Here is a 13,723-nt window from a genome sequence, read left to right on the forward strand (position 1 = left end):
ATTTAATTTGGAATTTACATAATCTTTATCAAGGGAAAAAACACATGTATATTATTATATTATTATATTATTTTAACTTCTTATATCTTAACTATTTGATAAGAATTTTTTGTTACCTTACTGTCAGCATCAATGGCCACAAAGTAATTTTCTCTAACCTCTTCACTGAAAATTGTTGCTTTTATTTAAATTGAGAACTTTTTTTCTTTTTCAGTGCAATAAAAAAACAAAAAACAAAAAAGCAAAAAAACCCTACAGCTCTGCGAGTGATGTGTCAGTGTGGACACAGCTAAGTTACTTTGATTTTGCAGTGCCTTCTAATACGTGATCTGGGGTAGGGGTGATTTCTTGATCTGCTCCTTGGTTTCTTTCTTACATCTGCGTCTGCTTGCCTGAATGATGCTGTCCCTGGGCCGGCTCCTCCAGTACTCCACTTTTGAATAAAATCAATCTCCAGCCTGAAGGACAAAAATTAAAAGGTAATTTTTTTCCTTCTCTTAGGTTTTGCTACCCCTCTGTACAATTTGAATCTTCCCAGATTTTTTTTTAGCACATAACAATCCTGTTTCTATACAGATTACTATGCGTATGTATTTCCTTCGCTTTTTTTTTAAACGAAAATGGAATCATGAAAAATACTCTTCTGTGGCCTGCATTTTTTCTCTAGCAATGAATTTTTAAGATGTTCCTGTGTCAGTAGTTATAGAATTACTTCACTTTTTTTTTTTTTTTACAGTTTCATAAAATCCCACATTTCATTTAGACTCCAGCTTCCTACTGGATAGACATTTACATTGTTTTCAGTATTGCAGTATATCTAATAGTGCTGCAGTACCGGAATTCAAATAACATCTTTCGGATCTTGTGCATTTTCTATGTTTTTGTAGTTAAAACGCTATAGATGCTGAAAACATGGCTGGCTAATTATTTACTTTTTATTCATGGACTATTTCCAGAAGGCTTTTACGATGTCTGTGTTTCGTATTGCTCCGTGTCTCTGAAAGATATTTACTTTTATCAACAAAGCACGTTGGCTGCCAACAATCAGATTTCAAAACAAAAAATGCTAATTTTTCCGAGTGTATCTTTACTAGAAAGTGAAAAAGTCGTCTTGATAATTCAGGTGGAAACGCTTAAGTAAAAGATTAGAGGGGAAAAAATTCCCTCAGTAAATTATCAGAATAACAGTGACTTTAGATCAGGTTGATCAAAAATGAGATTAGCTATTGGATATTACTATTTTTGTTGTTGTTGTTGTTAATTAAATGGCAAGCATTGACTGGGTAGGTAAAAATGTCATGGGCGTACTCTAGAGAGTACTCTGCTGTAATTAAAACAACAAACTAGATGTGCACAAAACAACATGAATATGATTTAAGAGCTCTGGATTGAATGAAAGTAATAAACAGAATAAATCAATTTTTTTATAAGTCAGTAACCTTTATGGATTATTAGATTATACATCAATGTACTTTACATCAGAATATACACAAAACATTATTATACAAGAATTCTTATGAGTTCAAGGCTATCAAATGTGTTAACATGGTTCTAGAAGGAAAAGCGAAATGAGGTTGAGGAATAGACATGAAAGACAATCAGAAAATAAAATGCAAAAAATATATATATAGACAGTGCTTTCATGATTTGGGGGGATACTGAAGTGCCTTTTTGTATAAATTAACAGCTTATATCCCCATAAACATTTTCTAAATTGGCATTCTTAGAATGTTGTTTTTCTTTCAAGTTGACAGTTGCTAAAATGGGCAGAAAAGATGCAAAACTAATATTCCTCAAATGCAGTGATGGGAATTAGTATCTGGTAACCCCTTTTGTGGCTGGGAATGATGCTATGTTTTGGAAATAACTATAATTAGGAGTTAGTTACCTGTATTCTGTGTCCATCTGGGTCAGGGTGGTTAAATTGCTAGAAAGATGAGATACGTGATTAGCTCAAAACTTGGTTAAAACATGACCATAAAGTAAGGCCACCGAAAAAGCCCCGGTCACTGGCTGTTTGACCCCTCCACCTGGGCTTTCTGAAGAGATGTTCCAGGAGCTGGGAGCTGGGCCTGAGAGTGGGTGGAACTGCCCAACGGGCCAGGTCAGAGCCAAAGAGAAGGAAGGACTGCATCCTCCGTGAATGATAAAAACAAAAGGGTGAGACTTACACAGCACTGCCTGTGTGCCAGCCCCGGTTCTGGGCACTTTATGTACATAAGAATAACTGAGTCTTCACAACAAAGCTCTGAGGGAAGGTGAGCAACCTGTTCAGTGCAGTAGGTTCCTCTGGGCTTGCAGAGAGAGCGGTGGGAGAGCTTAAACCCGAAGGCCTCTAGGGAAGGCCTGGCAAATGGGGAGAGAGTCAGGAGGCAGGGCTGGGAGAGACCCCAGAGGTGCAGGCCCGGAGGGGGCGTGCTACGTGTTCTGTGCCCTCGCCTTGCCGGCTGGAGGCAGGAGCTCTGAGGGCTTCCCGGACCATTTGTATAACAGAAGGTTTCATCCCTGGAGCCTCAGAGCGGATTTCACAATAATAAAGTCGGCAGCGTGGAGGCAGCCAAACCAGGATCTGCGAAACGTGATCTTCTTTGTTTTGGTGAGGCTGGCAGCCCTCACTGTGTCTCCTTTCTGGATGATTAAAAACCCCAAACATCATGAGCCGGATGTTTGACTGTTTTTAAATCTTGTAATTTCCTAGGTTGTCTGTGCCCGGCCCCCTTCCCCGCGCTCTCGCCCCAGCTGATACCAGGATGCTCTTGCCTCCAGGTTCTTCGTTTCTGCTGACTTTCGAATGCAGAAGTTCTGATCTGAGTATGTTTTCTCAGCAAAGTGATGGCAGAAGGCTGTTTACAGCACTGAGGGGTTTTTCATTTTCTCTCAGACACCTAGGATGAGTAGTACATTTTAAACCCGACTCTCCAGGAGATCTTTCTTCTGCTGAGATAATAAAATTGATCAGATGTTTTGAGGTTAAATAAACTGTTGTAATAATCTGGCAGCTGCCTGCTGGTTGTGGTTGTCGAAAGCAATTACTCACTCTGGAGTCAACTTTGAACTCTGCATTTTAATTGAAAAGGCTAATTGTGGGCTATTGCTCCTGATTTAGCATTTGATTTGGCAGATTAGGAAGTAAAAGGATGTTGGGAAAGGGAGGGGGAGAGGAAGAGAAAGTAAGCAGGAGTGTTGCCGAGCTGATTGCTGTTTATGTACCAGTGTTTCCACACACAGCACGTTGGATGCTAACTGGAGAAGCAACTAAGAAGTCTCTGAGGCGTCGTCAGGCCAGTCGGCAGCGTCCCTATTTTGGGTTTATTTGCTTTTCTTTTTCTCTTTTGCTGTCTCTCCAGCTAACTTCTTAATTTTAATTCAGATGTGGAATTTCAGGAAGAATTTTCGAGAATATTATCAGACTCCGCTTGTATGTCTGATCAAGAGCATACTGCTCAGATTCTTGCAGACGCTAATGGGTAGAGACTGCCATTTGTTTTCACTAAAACGCAGCTAACAATTTTACTTAAATTCAGCAAGAGATCGAGATTATTGATAGGAGTGCCCCGAAGAACAGATTAGTCCTCTATTGGAATTATTAAGAATCTAAACAATTATAAGGAAGACACCAGATATCTGAAAAGAAATGCAGCTACACCAATTGACATCCAGGACAATTAGTAGCATTATTAAAATGGCCCGAAAATTGCTATTAGAACTGAGCTGAGAAGTGGGAGAATCTGTGTCTCTGCAGTCTTGTCCCCCTCGAAAAGCAAATTCAGTACTTTTAAAGTCTACTTAGCACAGATGATACTGTGCATTTTACAGAAATACATCCTGTAAACACACACACACACATATGACTCCTTTGGACTTTATACTTTTAGATCAATTGGCAAACTGTGCTGGGAATTTCCTGTGAATCTGATAAAATGCTGATAGCCTAAATTAAGGCTGAAATGAAAGGCATGAATATATGAATTCTTTAATTTTACAGTATGTTTTAAAATGTTCATTACATATCACTTGAAAATCCACTTTATTTTTAGAGTTTTGTGGAATGCAGTTTTGGCTCATCATAGTTCTGTTGATATTTTCACTGACCTCACAAATACAATTTAATCTCTATGCATCAGCTTTCTGATCTGTAAGAATAAGATAGATATTCTTCCCACACACTTTGCACTCAGAACTCCTCTGCTGAAACAATAACAGGGTTGTAATAATATATGAATGTGAATACTGCTTCAGAATTCAATGCCATCTTTATCAACGACAAAGAAGAGCTGACATTTATGTGGTGTTTCAATATCAAATTTGAAGATACTACAGTTAATGAAAAAAAGAAACATCTGTGTTGATATTATGAGGATTGTTCTGAAATATGGATATCACTGAAATGGCGTCAGTGCTGCTACACGATTCCCAAGAGCCATTTTTTGTGGTCCAACATTCATAGAGGTCCTCAAGAAAAATGACTCCAATAAGGAGAGGAAAAGAGCCTATTGATAGACTTCAATTAAACACATTTAGTTCTTTCAAAATAGTTTAAAATCAAATCTGTGTATTTCTACTCATAGGTCAGTAGTTTTGGCAAAGTACCTCAGTTTAGAAAGCAGGGAAAAAAGATGACTTTTGGGGTAAAATGAAAGATACTTTTTTTTTTCCTGTGAGAGAAAAGATTAAAGAAAAAGTTAAGCTTTTAAAATATTATTAGAGGCAGAATTTAGAGACAATGGATTAATACTTTGGTGATGGGGAAGATGCAGATGTGAAGAAGGAAAAATGGTTAAGATGATGATTTCTAACAAATACTGTGAAATTATGGAGGCAAGTAGAACTTTACCCTTTGATGTTCTTAGAATGTAGAGAAGACATGTTTGAAATGACAATTCGAGAGTCTGGATTTCAAAAACAGAACAAAACCAAAAACCCTTCTAGCCTGATGGTGTCATAGACATGTCACAGCGCTGCCTCTGGAACCGCAAGCTGGGCCACCCCTTAGCTATATTGCCTACTTTGGACCTTAAGCATGTTACAGAATCCTAATAAATCTCAGTTTCTTCATCTGTACAATACAGGCAGAATAATAACACCTGTGTTACTGGATTATGGTTAAGATTAAAAGAGTTACTGTTAACTAATTTTTACTATTAACTTATTTAAGGTAAAACTGCCCAATATGTGCTAGCTGCTGTTAGTCCATGACACCATATCTGTGTTTTATAATTAATCATAACTGAGTTTCCTCCAAATTACCACAAGGGAATTGTAGAAATCAAAACACAAAGTCACATTTGAAATGAAAAAGAAAACTTAAAATTTTCAGGAAAGTCAAGAACAAGGATATAAGTCCATTATATCAACTGGGGTATCTGGATAGACTTTCCTTTAGTTGTCAAAGCTTCTAGAAAAAGAAAAGTGAAGATTGAAAAGAAACTAGAGCTTTAGGATTTCTTTCACTCCATTAGTAGACATACACTATTATGATCAAATTATCAGAATATGAAGAAATTCAGGCAGGAGTAAGTTCATGTCTTGTGGTAGTTTCTCATATTATTTCTAGAAATATATTTGATCAGGGACTAGATGGGTATAAAATTTGTCCGTTTTCAAGAAAGATGAAAGAAAAGACCAGAATTGAATTGATGATACAGGTGAAAATTTTATAACTCCCAATGGCTATTGGGGTTTTATTGGCCTTAAATCCCAACTCGGATTTCTATAGCAATGCCTTACTGCTACAGAGCATAAAACAGGCTATTTTTTCCTGTTGTTTGGCGTACAGACCTATCAGTACCTCACCACCAAAGTTACTGAATTTTTCCTCATTGAAAAGGGCTGGTGTGTGTGTGTGTGTGTCAGTGTGTGTGTGTGTGTGTGTCAGTCCCTTGAGGGGATTTCTAGAATGGCGTGCAGGTCACTAGCTGCTACCTGCGGTAGGATCAGGTTCACCGAGAGTGTTAGCCAAAAGTAGAGGCACGACTCTCTGCGTCTCCGGTTACTTGGTCCATCTGCTCTCAGCTCTGGTGGAGGTTTGATTATGAAGACTGCATTTTTCCTTTGCAGACATACACTTGAGTCTTATTGAGATAATTTGCTGCAAAGAAACTCTGGCTACTGCTCAGGTGAAACAGCTTTCTTTCCATACGGTTTTACTTTACTCGAGGTGAGATCCAAGAACCGCTTTTTAATGGGAGACGAAGGATTTCTCCAGGACAACTTGCTAGGACTTCTTTGTTCAGTCTACTTTCTTTCATTTCGAGTTGACTGAGGGACATCAGATAGGATTCTTGTTTCACCCTGCATGCTTCTTGTCAGCTCTCTTGCCTTTCACAGTCTGACTACACAGGGACGTTTACAGCCTTCCAGTGGAGTCTGCCAGACCTAGGTGTTATGTGCCGTACCTCCAGGGATCATTGCCATATGGTATTTTAGGGGAGGACACAGTTCATTTCAATGCAATTCAAATGAGCAGATTTCTTTTCTTTATTACACCATTGCATTTGGAGGCAATCCACCAGAGGCAGAATCTAACTCTCAAAGGAATGCTCTGCCCACTCTGTCCATTTAACAGGACATTTGGCTCAGAAATCTAGTCGGTTGATCACACATGTGCAACAGATGTGTGAGCATGCGTAGCGAAAATAAAAAATAAAAAATCCCAGCAGTGTACTGTGGGAAATGTAGCAGAACTACTGGCAAACAGGACACAGAGAAGTCTGGTACTAAAACTGATTTTTGTTGATGGAAGGCAATGTTTCTTATTAGTCTTTCCCTCCTTTCGTAGGAGGAAAGGGTGTAGGTTTCCACTATTATTTTGCAGTGATTATTCATGTAATGCTGGTGAGGAAACCTTGTTCATTTTCACATACCTCATCTTATAAAGATACCATTCTAAATATTTTGACCAGACTTTTTGGGGCCCCTGCTTCTCAGGAACTGTGTGTTGGCATATGTCCACTGAAAAAACCACCCATTTACAAGTAGAGGATATCAGAGACATACATTCTTCCATCCATGCCCCACAGGCTTGCACGGAAAGAGAGAGCACCAGCTGTTTTTCTCATGGTGAATAAGGGTTACTTGGGGAAATCTCCCTTCCTGTTTTTATATGGACAACTAAATTGTTGCATAGCCAGTTAATTTTGGTTAGGTCAACAGCACAAGGTTAATTATTGGAACCTTCCTCTTTTGCTTGTGTGAGAGTAAAAGATTAATAGGAACCAAAAGAAGAAAATGAAATATAGTGACTTATTCCAGAGGCACTGTTTATTTGGGAAATTTTAATTTTGCCTTTATTGTATTTGAAAGGATTTATATATACTCATCTCTGTCTTCTAGGAAATTGTAGAAGTTTGAAAACCTGTGTAATGTAAAATAATTTTAAAAGCTGGGTGATATGAAATTAATCAGATTCAGAAAGATCTTATAATTTGTTAAAATATTTAGGAAAAAATACTTATATTGTGTAACGGGAACATTAAAAAAAAAAAAAAAACTAGAACAATTGGCCAGCCTACAAGATAACTCTGAGATTGTGTTCCAGCTCTCTGTTACACCTCAGTTTGGCTTGGACAATTGTGTATCTTTTTTTAAAGCTATGCTATGATGCAATATTCTCCTTCTAACCTTGGATTTAATTAACACATCAAAGGACACATGGACTGATTCCCTTCAGTGTACTATAATATATTTTTATCCAGCTGCACGCTATTATATAACTCCAGAATAAAGCAACCATATCACAGTTGATATATTCGACTTCTGTCCTTTGGACTTGGTCAGCACTGCATATGGAAGCAAAAACCCACCCTGTATTGTTATAAGGGTGGTTTTTCATTCATATCCTTGTTACTCTTAATAAATGTCCCAAAGAAAAATATTCTGCAGCAGCCACTCATAAAGAAGCAGAAAATGGCAAAACCACAGCATAGAAGGAAACCTATGTGAAAACACTGGTTGTGTCTTCCTGGATACAGAAAACAAATAGAGCTTTTGAAAGAGCTTGCCAGTATATGCCTGCCAAATAAAATATTGTTCTATGAAGTCAGGAAAAAACTAATTTTAAAGGTTATTGTAGGTTATTTGTGGTCACTTCTGGTGTGCATACACCATGATGTCATCCTGAACTCTTCTCTATTTATATTTCAGTCTTAGCAGTCTTTTGTCTAAGACTCGATCTCAGCTACTAGAGACATCTAAAATACTCTTATTACTCAATACTCATAAAAATCTAGGCTGAAAAAAATTAGAATAGATGGAAAAAAATCCCAGCCAAGTCCCGGCAAGAAATCATTCAGGCAGATCCATCTTCTGAAATCATACCTACGCTGTAGACATCTCAGGACACATTTGCCGGAGAACTTCTCAAGTGACTGGAAAGTAGCCATGTGTCCAAATGAGTCTCCTAGAAAATTATTGCCCTTTGAGTTGGGGTAGATGGAACTCCTGCCAGAGACCTCTCATCTGAGGAAGGGGAGCAAGGATTCCTTGGGCACTACAATTTCTCTCCCTTTCTGGGTGGACCACTGCCTGTAAGTCTTAGATATTTTTCACTTTGCTTATATGATCTCCTGCAGCAAATTCTCTACTTCCCTGTGGCAGGGTTGATTTGTTTTCTTTCTGGGAATTTTTTTTGCTTGGAAAACCCCTCTTTGTTGAGGGTAGTCCTCAGTGAACCAGGAAGTGTCAAATAAACACTGGATGGAGACAGACTAAGAGGCCAGTGAGATATTAAAAATTGAAAATCGAGGAAGCTGAGAAATCTCTTGAGAGGAAAAAAATGAAACAACATTTGGATATTGGAAAGAACATAAAATTTTACTGAAATGTAAAAGAAAATTCATGTTTATAGTGGAAAGTTAACACTTGAAAAGTTTATCAAGATACCTAGCTAAAGTCATTTGCATCATCTTTAAATTCATTCATTCAAAAAGTGCTTTGTGAGCATCCTGATGTGCCAGGTGTATTGATGTTACAGAACAAAAGAAATAGGTCAATTATAGATATAGTAGAAGGTTATTAAGTGCTATGGAGAAAATAAAACAGGAAAGGAGGATGTGGAGCGCAGGGATGGAAGAGTTTTCATTTTAAATTTGGTGATCTGGGGGGACATCTCACTAAGAAAGTGATATTTGAGCAAAGCAAAAAGTTGTGGGAGGAGCGAACCATGTTGCATTCTGCAGGAGAGCATGGTGGGCAGAAAAACAGTATATGAAAAGCCCCAAGCCAGCGGGACATGTGGTGTTTTAGAGAAACATACATACAGGCACTTTAACATGCCTGAGAGATTTGGAGCAAAAACACATAACATAATTTTGTCGCTGAATACGAAGGTGTGCTATTCAAGACTCAGGTTTAGGCAAACTTTGAATATCTGCTCATAGCATGAGAATGGAAAGTATTTGTTAAGTCCAGTGAGGTGAAACATGATTCTGATGTGTCTGTGGTTGTTTTATCACCACAGTGATTATATTGTGCTAATGTATAGTAAGTACCCCAGACCTATAAATGAACTTCATCATGAGATTGGCAATGATTTCCTACTGATCTGTTCTTTTTGTGAAACTTAGTCTGTGAAATTCCTTTCTCCGTTTGCATGACTTTGGAGATGATGCACAGTGACGTGTGGATCCTGGGATATCCCTTTAGTACAGTTCCCTACTGTAATGGATGTTTGTTCGCCAACTTGGGATAGTTTTAGAAAGGTGTGATTTGGGGTTTCCATGTTCCTGGGTTGCTATGTATTGGGAGTAGTCTCTTGGGAAGAAAATTGGAAGGAAGACTGAATTACAACTAGCAATAGGAAGACAAGATTGGAACTTCCCTTTTTTTCTTCTTTTAATTGTAGGAGAAAGAGAGTACATTTGGCCCCTTGATGAGATTGTGCACTCTCTTTGACATCTAGATAACTGTGTCGTTTTGATAGCACAGAGGGCAAACCACTCAATGAGGCATCAGCCACCTCACTAGAGCACAAGTTTATAGCTTGTCATTCTGGATCCTACATGAAGAGAGGGAAGAAAAGAGGTTATTTTCTCAACTTGTGAATCCTGTTTAAAAATAAATAAATTTTAAAAATTAAAGTTAAAAAAGAAAACAACAAGGGAATTTGGTGCAAGATTAACTAGGGACAAAACGGGACTGACTCAGGGGTGAGTCAGGCTAGCTGTCCCTGGGTCACTGCCAGGTTCACGGAGTGAGCCTCAGACCAGGAGCATTGTTGTCTCTCTTTGGATGTGTTCCAGTTAAGGTGCGCTGCTGTTCAGAGGGCTGAGCTGCTATCCATGCATCCCTGAGGGGTCTCTCAATTCTAGTTGTGCTCTGGCTATAAATTAGCTTGAATGATCCCAGGGACTTTCAGTTGCCTCTTTCTGTTCTTCCTCCATGATTGACATGCGACTCAGCTGACTTACAGTGATGATTAGGAAATATCTTACAGACTGTTGAAGAAAGTTCCTGCAACTCAGATCTGGGATTTATTTAGGCTCTCTCCAGGTAAAGGAGAATAGACATCATTATACCTCATGATATGGGATAGCATATATTGACACAGAAGTGAAAACAGTATTGAGTGGCCGATGTAAGATAAGGCTGGGCAGCCGCTGGTTACATGAATGACATAAACTGACTCTTGTGCAGAATTTTATTGGTTTTGTGTTATTTACTTAGCCATTCATCGATTTAGATGAAAGTGGTTCATTTTAATAGAAAAGAAAGATCACCTGTACAGGAGGGCTTATAATGAAAACCAGCAGTTCTCTAACCCACATGTCTTTCTCCCCACAGTTCTGCTCTGAAGAGGCAGATACTTGTAAGTTTTAATTTTGTGTTCTGCTACTTGTTTTTTATCTAAAACATCTATTTTCCTAGTTTTTTTTTTAAAGAACAGTTTAGGTTCCCAGGGGAAAGTTGAGGGGAAGTTACAGAGATTTGCCATACACCCCTGCCCCCGCCACATAGCCACCCCCATCGTCAACAACCCCCACCAGACGAGCACATCTGTTATAACTGATGAATCTCCATTAACATCATGACGACCCAAAGTCTCTAGTTTACATTATGGTTCACTATTGGTGGTGTACATTCTATGGGTTTGGACAAATGTATCTATCATTATGTTATCCTACAGAATACCTGTGGTACTCCAAGAGCCCTGTGTTTTCCGGCTGTTCATCCTTCTTCCTCCCAGAGTCCATGGCAACCACTGATCTTTTATGTCTCCATAGTTTCACCTTTTCCAGAATGTAATATAATCGAAATGCTATATAGTATGTAGCCTTTCCAGATGGGCTTCTTTCACTTAGTAATATGCATTTAAGTTTCCTTCAAGTCTTTTCATGGCTTGATAGCTCATTTCTATTTAGTGCTAAATAATACTCCGTTGTCTGGATGTACCACAGTTTATGTGCCCATTTACCTACTGAGGACATCTTGGTTACTTCCAGGTATTAAAAACTATGAATAAACTGCTGTATACATATGTGTGCAGGTATTTATGTGGTTATAAGTTTTCAACTTTTAGGGGTAAATACCAAGAAGAGTGATCGGTGGGTCATATGGTGGAAATATGTTTAGTTTTGTAAGAAACTGCCTAACTGTCTTCCAAAGTGGCTGTATTTTGCATTCTCACCAACAATGTATGAGTTCCTGTTGTTCCATGTCCTTGCCAGAATTTAGTGTTGTCAGTGTTCTAGATTTGAGCACTGACCATTTGAGCCATTCTAATAGGTGTGAAGTGGTATCTCATTATTTTAATTTGCATTTCTTTCATGGCACCTAATGTGGAGCATTTATATGCTTATTTGACTGGTATCTCTATACTCTATTTGGTGAAGTGTGTCTTCAGATTTTTGGCCTATTTTTTAGTCAGATCGTTCATTATTTTACTGTTGAGTTTTAAAGAGTTATTTTTCTATTTTGGATAGCTGTCCTTTATCAGATGTGTCTGCAAATATCTTCTTCCATGTAACATCTGTGTTTAGATTTTTTTTTTTTGCATGCAGATGTCCAGTTGTTCCTGCACTATTTACTGAAGAGGCACTATCTTTTCTCCTGCTCCTTTGTCAAAGATCAGATTTGTCTGGGTCTGTTTCTGGGCTTTCTCATCTGTTTCATTGATCTATTTCTTTACTTTTTCACCAACACCACACTGTCTTGAATACTGTAGCTTTTTAGTAAGTCTTGAAATTGAGTGGCGTCAATCTTCCAGCTTTGTTCTTCAATATTGTGTTCGCTATCCTGGATCTTTCCATATAAACTTTAAGTTTGTTGATACCTATAAAATAACTTGCTGGGATTTTGATTGGGATTACATTGAACTTATAGATCAAGTTGGGAAGAACTGACTTGTTGATAATGTTGAGTCTTCCTATCCATGAATATGGAAAATCACTCCATTTCCGTAGCTATTGTTTAATTTTATTCACCAGAGTTTTATTGTTTTCCTCACATGGATCCTGTATATCTCTTGTTAGATTTATACCCATATATGTCATATTTTGGGTGCGACTGTAATTGGTATTGCATTTTTAATTTTAGATTCCACTTGTTAACTGCTGGTGTATGAAAATGACTGACTTGTATATTAACCTTGTATCCTGCAGCCTGGCTATAATTGTATAGATGATCATGTTATCTACAAACAAAGACAGTGTTAGTTCTTCCTCCCCAATCTCTATACGTTTTTTGTTTGTTTGTTTGTTTTCTTGTCTTGTGAATCACCTAGAAATTTCAGTACAATGTTGAAAAGGAGTAGTGAGATGGGACATCCTTTCCCGGTCTTAGTGGGAAGACCTGGAGTTTCTCACCATTAAGTATGATACTAGCTGTAGGTTTTTTTTGTTTTGTTTTTTTGTAGATAACTTGATGATGAGGATGTCCACACCCTTTATTTCTAGCTTACTGAGAGTTTTTATCATGAGTGGGTGTTAATAATGTTTGTGAAATGACTTTCACTCATGTATTGATACGATCATGTGATTTTTCTTTTTTGGTCTGTTGCTGTGATGGATTATATTAATTGATTTTCAGATGTTGAACCAGCCTTGCATACCTGGGATAAATCCCATCTGGTTGTGGTATATAATTCGTTTTATAAATTTTTGGATTCAAATTGATAAATTTTGTTGAGGATTTTTGTTCATGAGAAATATTGGTCTTCAGTTTTTGTCTCTTACAGTAATTTTGTCTCATTTTGGTATTAAGGTAATGCTAGCCTCATAAAACGAGTTAGCAAGTGTTTCCTTTGCTTTTATCCTCTGAAAGACATTGTGGAGAATTGGTATAATTTCCTCTTTCAGTATTTGGTAGAATTTGCCAGTGAACCCATCTGGGACAAGTGCTTTGTTTTTGAGGGTCATTAATTATTGATTCAATTTTTTTTAACAGATGGAAATCTATTCGGATTGTCTATTTCTCCCTGTGTGAATTTTGGCAAATTGTGTCTTTCAAATATTGGTGCATTTCATCCAGTTTTTCAAATTTTGTGGGAATAGGGTTGGCCGTAGTATTCCTTTACTATCCTTTTAATGTCCATGGAATCTGTAATGCTCCCTCTTTGATTTCTGATAATGGTAAAATGTGTCCTCTCTCTTTTATTCTTAGTCTGGATAGAGGCTTATCAATTTTATTAATGTTTTCAAGGAAACAGCTTTTAGTTTCATGAGTATTCTCTACTGATTTCCTATTTCTAAATTATTGATTTCTGCTCTAATTCTTATTATTTCTTCTG

The 13,723-nt window shown here is 37.7% G+C and overlaps 1 long non-coding RNA gene across 1 annotated transcript in view; it reads left to right on the forward strand.

Moving 5' to 3' along the window:
• Positions 1–347: 347 nt before the first annotated feature.
• The window catches only part of LOC140697414 (uncharacterized), a 67,905-nt gene continuing 54,529 nt past the window's right edge, over positions 348–13,723 (forward strand). The window contains exon 1 of the long non-coding RNA XR_012074432.1: positions 348–479. This is a non-coding gene — a long non-coding RNA (uncharacterized lncRNA). The remainder of the gene's footprint in view (positions 480–13,723) is intronic.

The sequence above is a fragment of the Vicugna pacos genome, chromosome 7, assembly GCF_048564905.1.
Source record: "Vicugna pacos chromosome 7, VicPac4, whole genome shotgun sequence".
Classification (NCBI taxonomy): Eukaryota; Metazoa; Chordata; class Mammalia; order Artiodactyla; family Camelidae; genus Vicugna; species Vicugna pacos.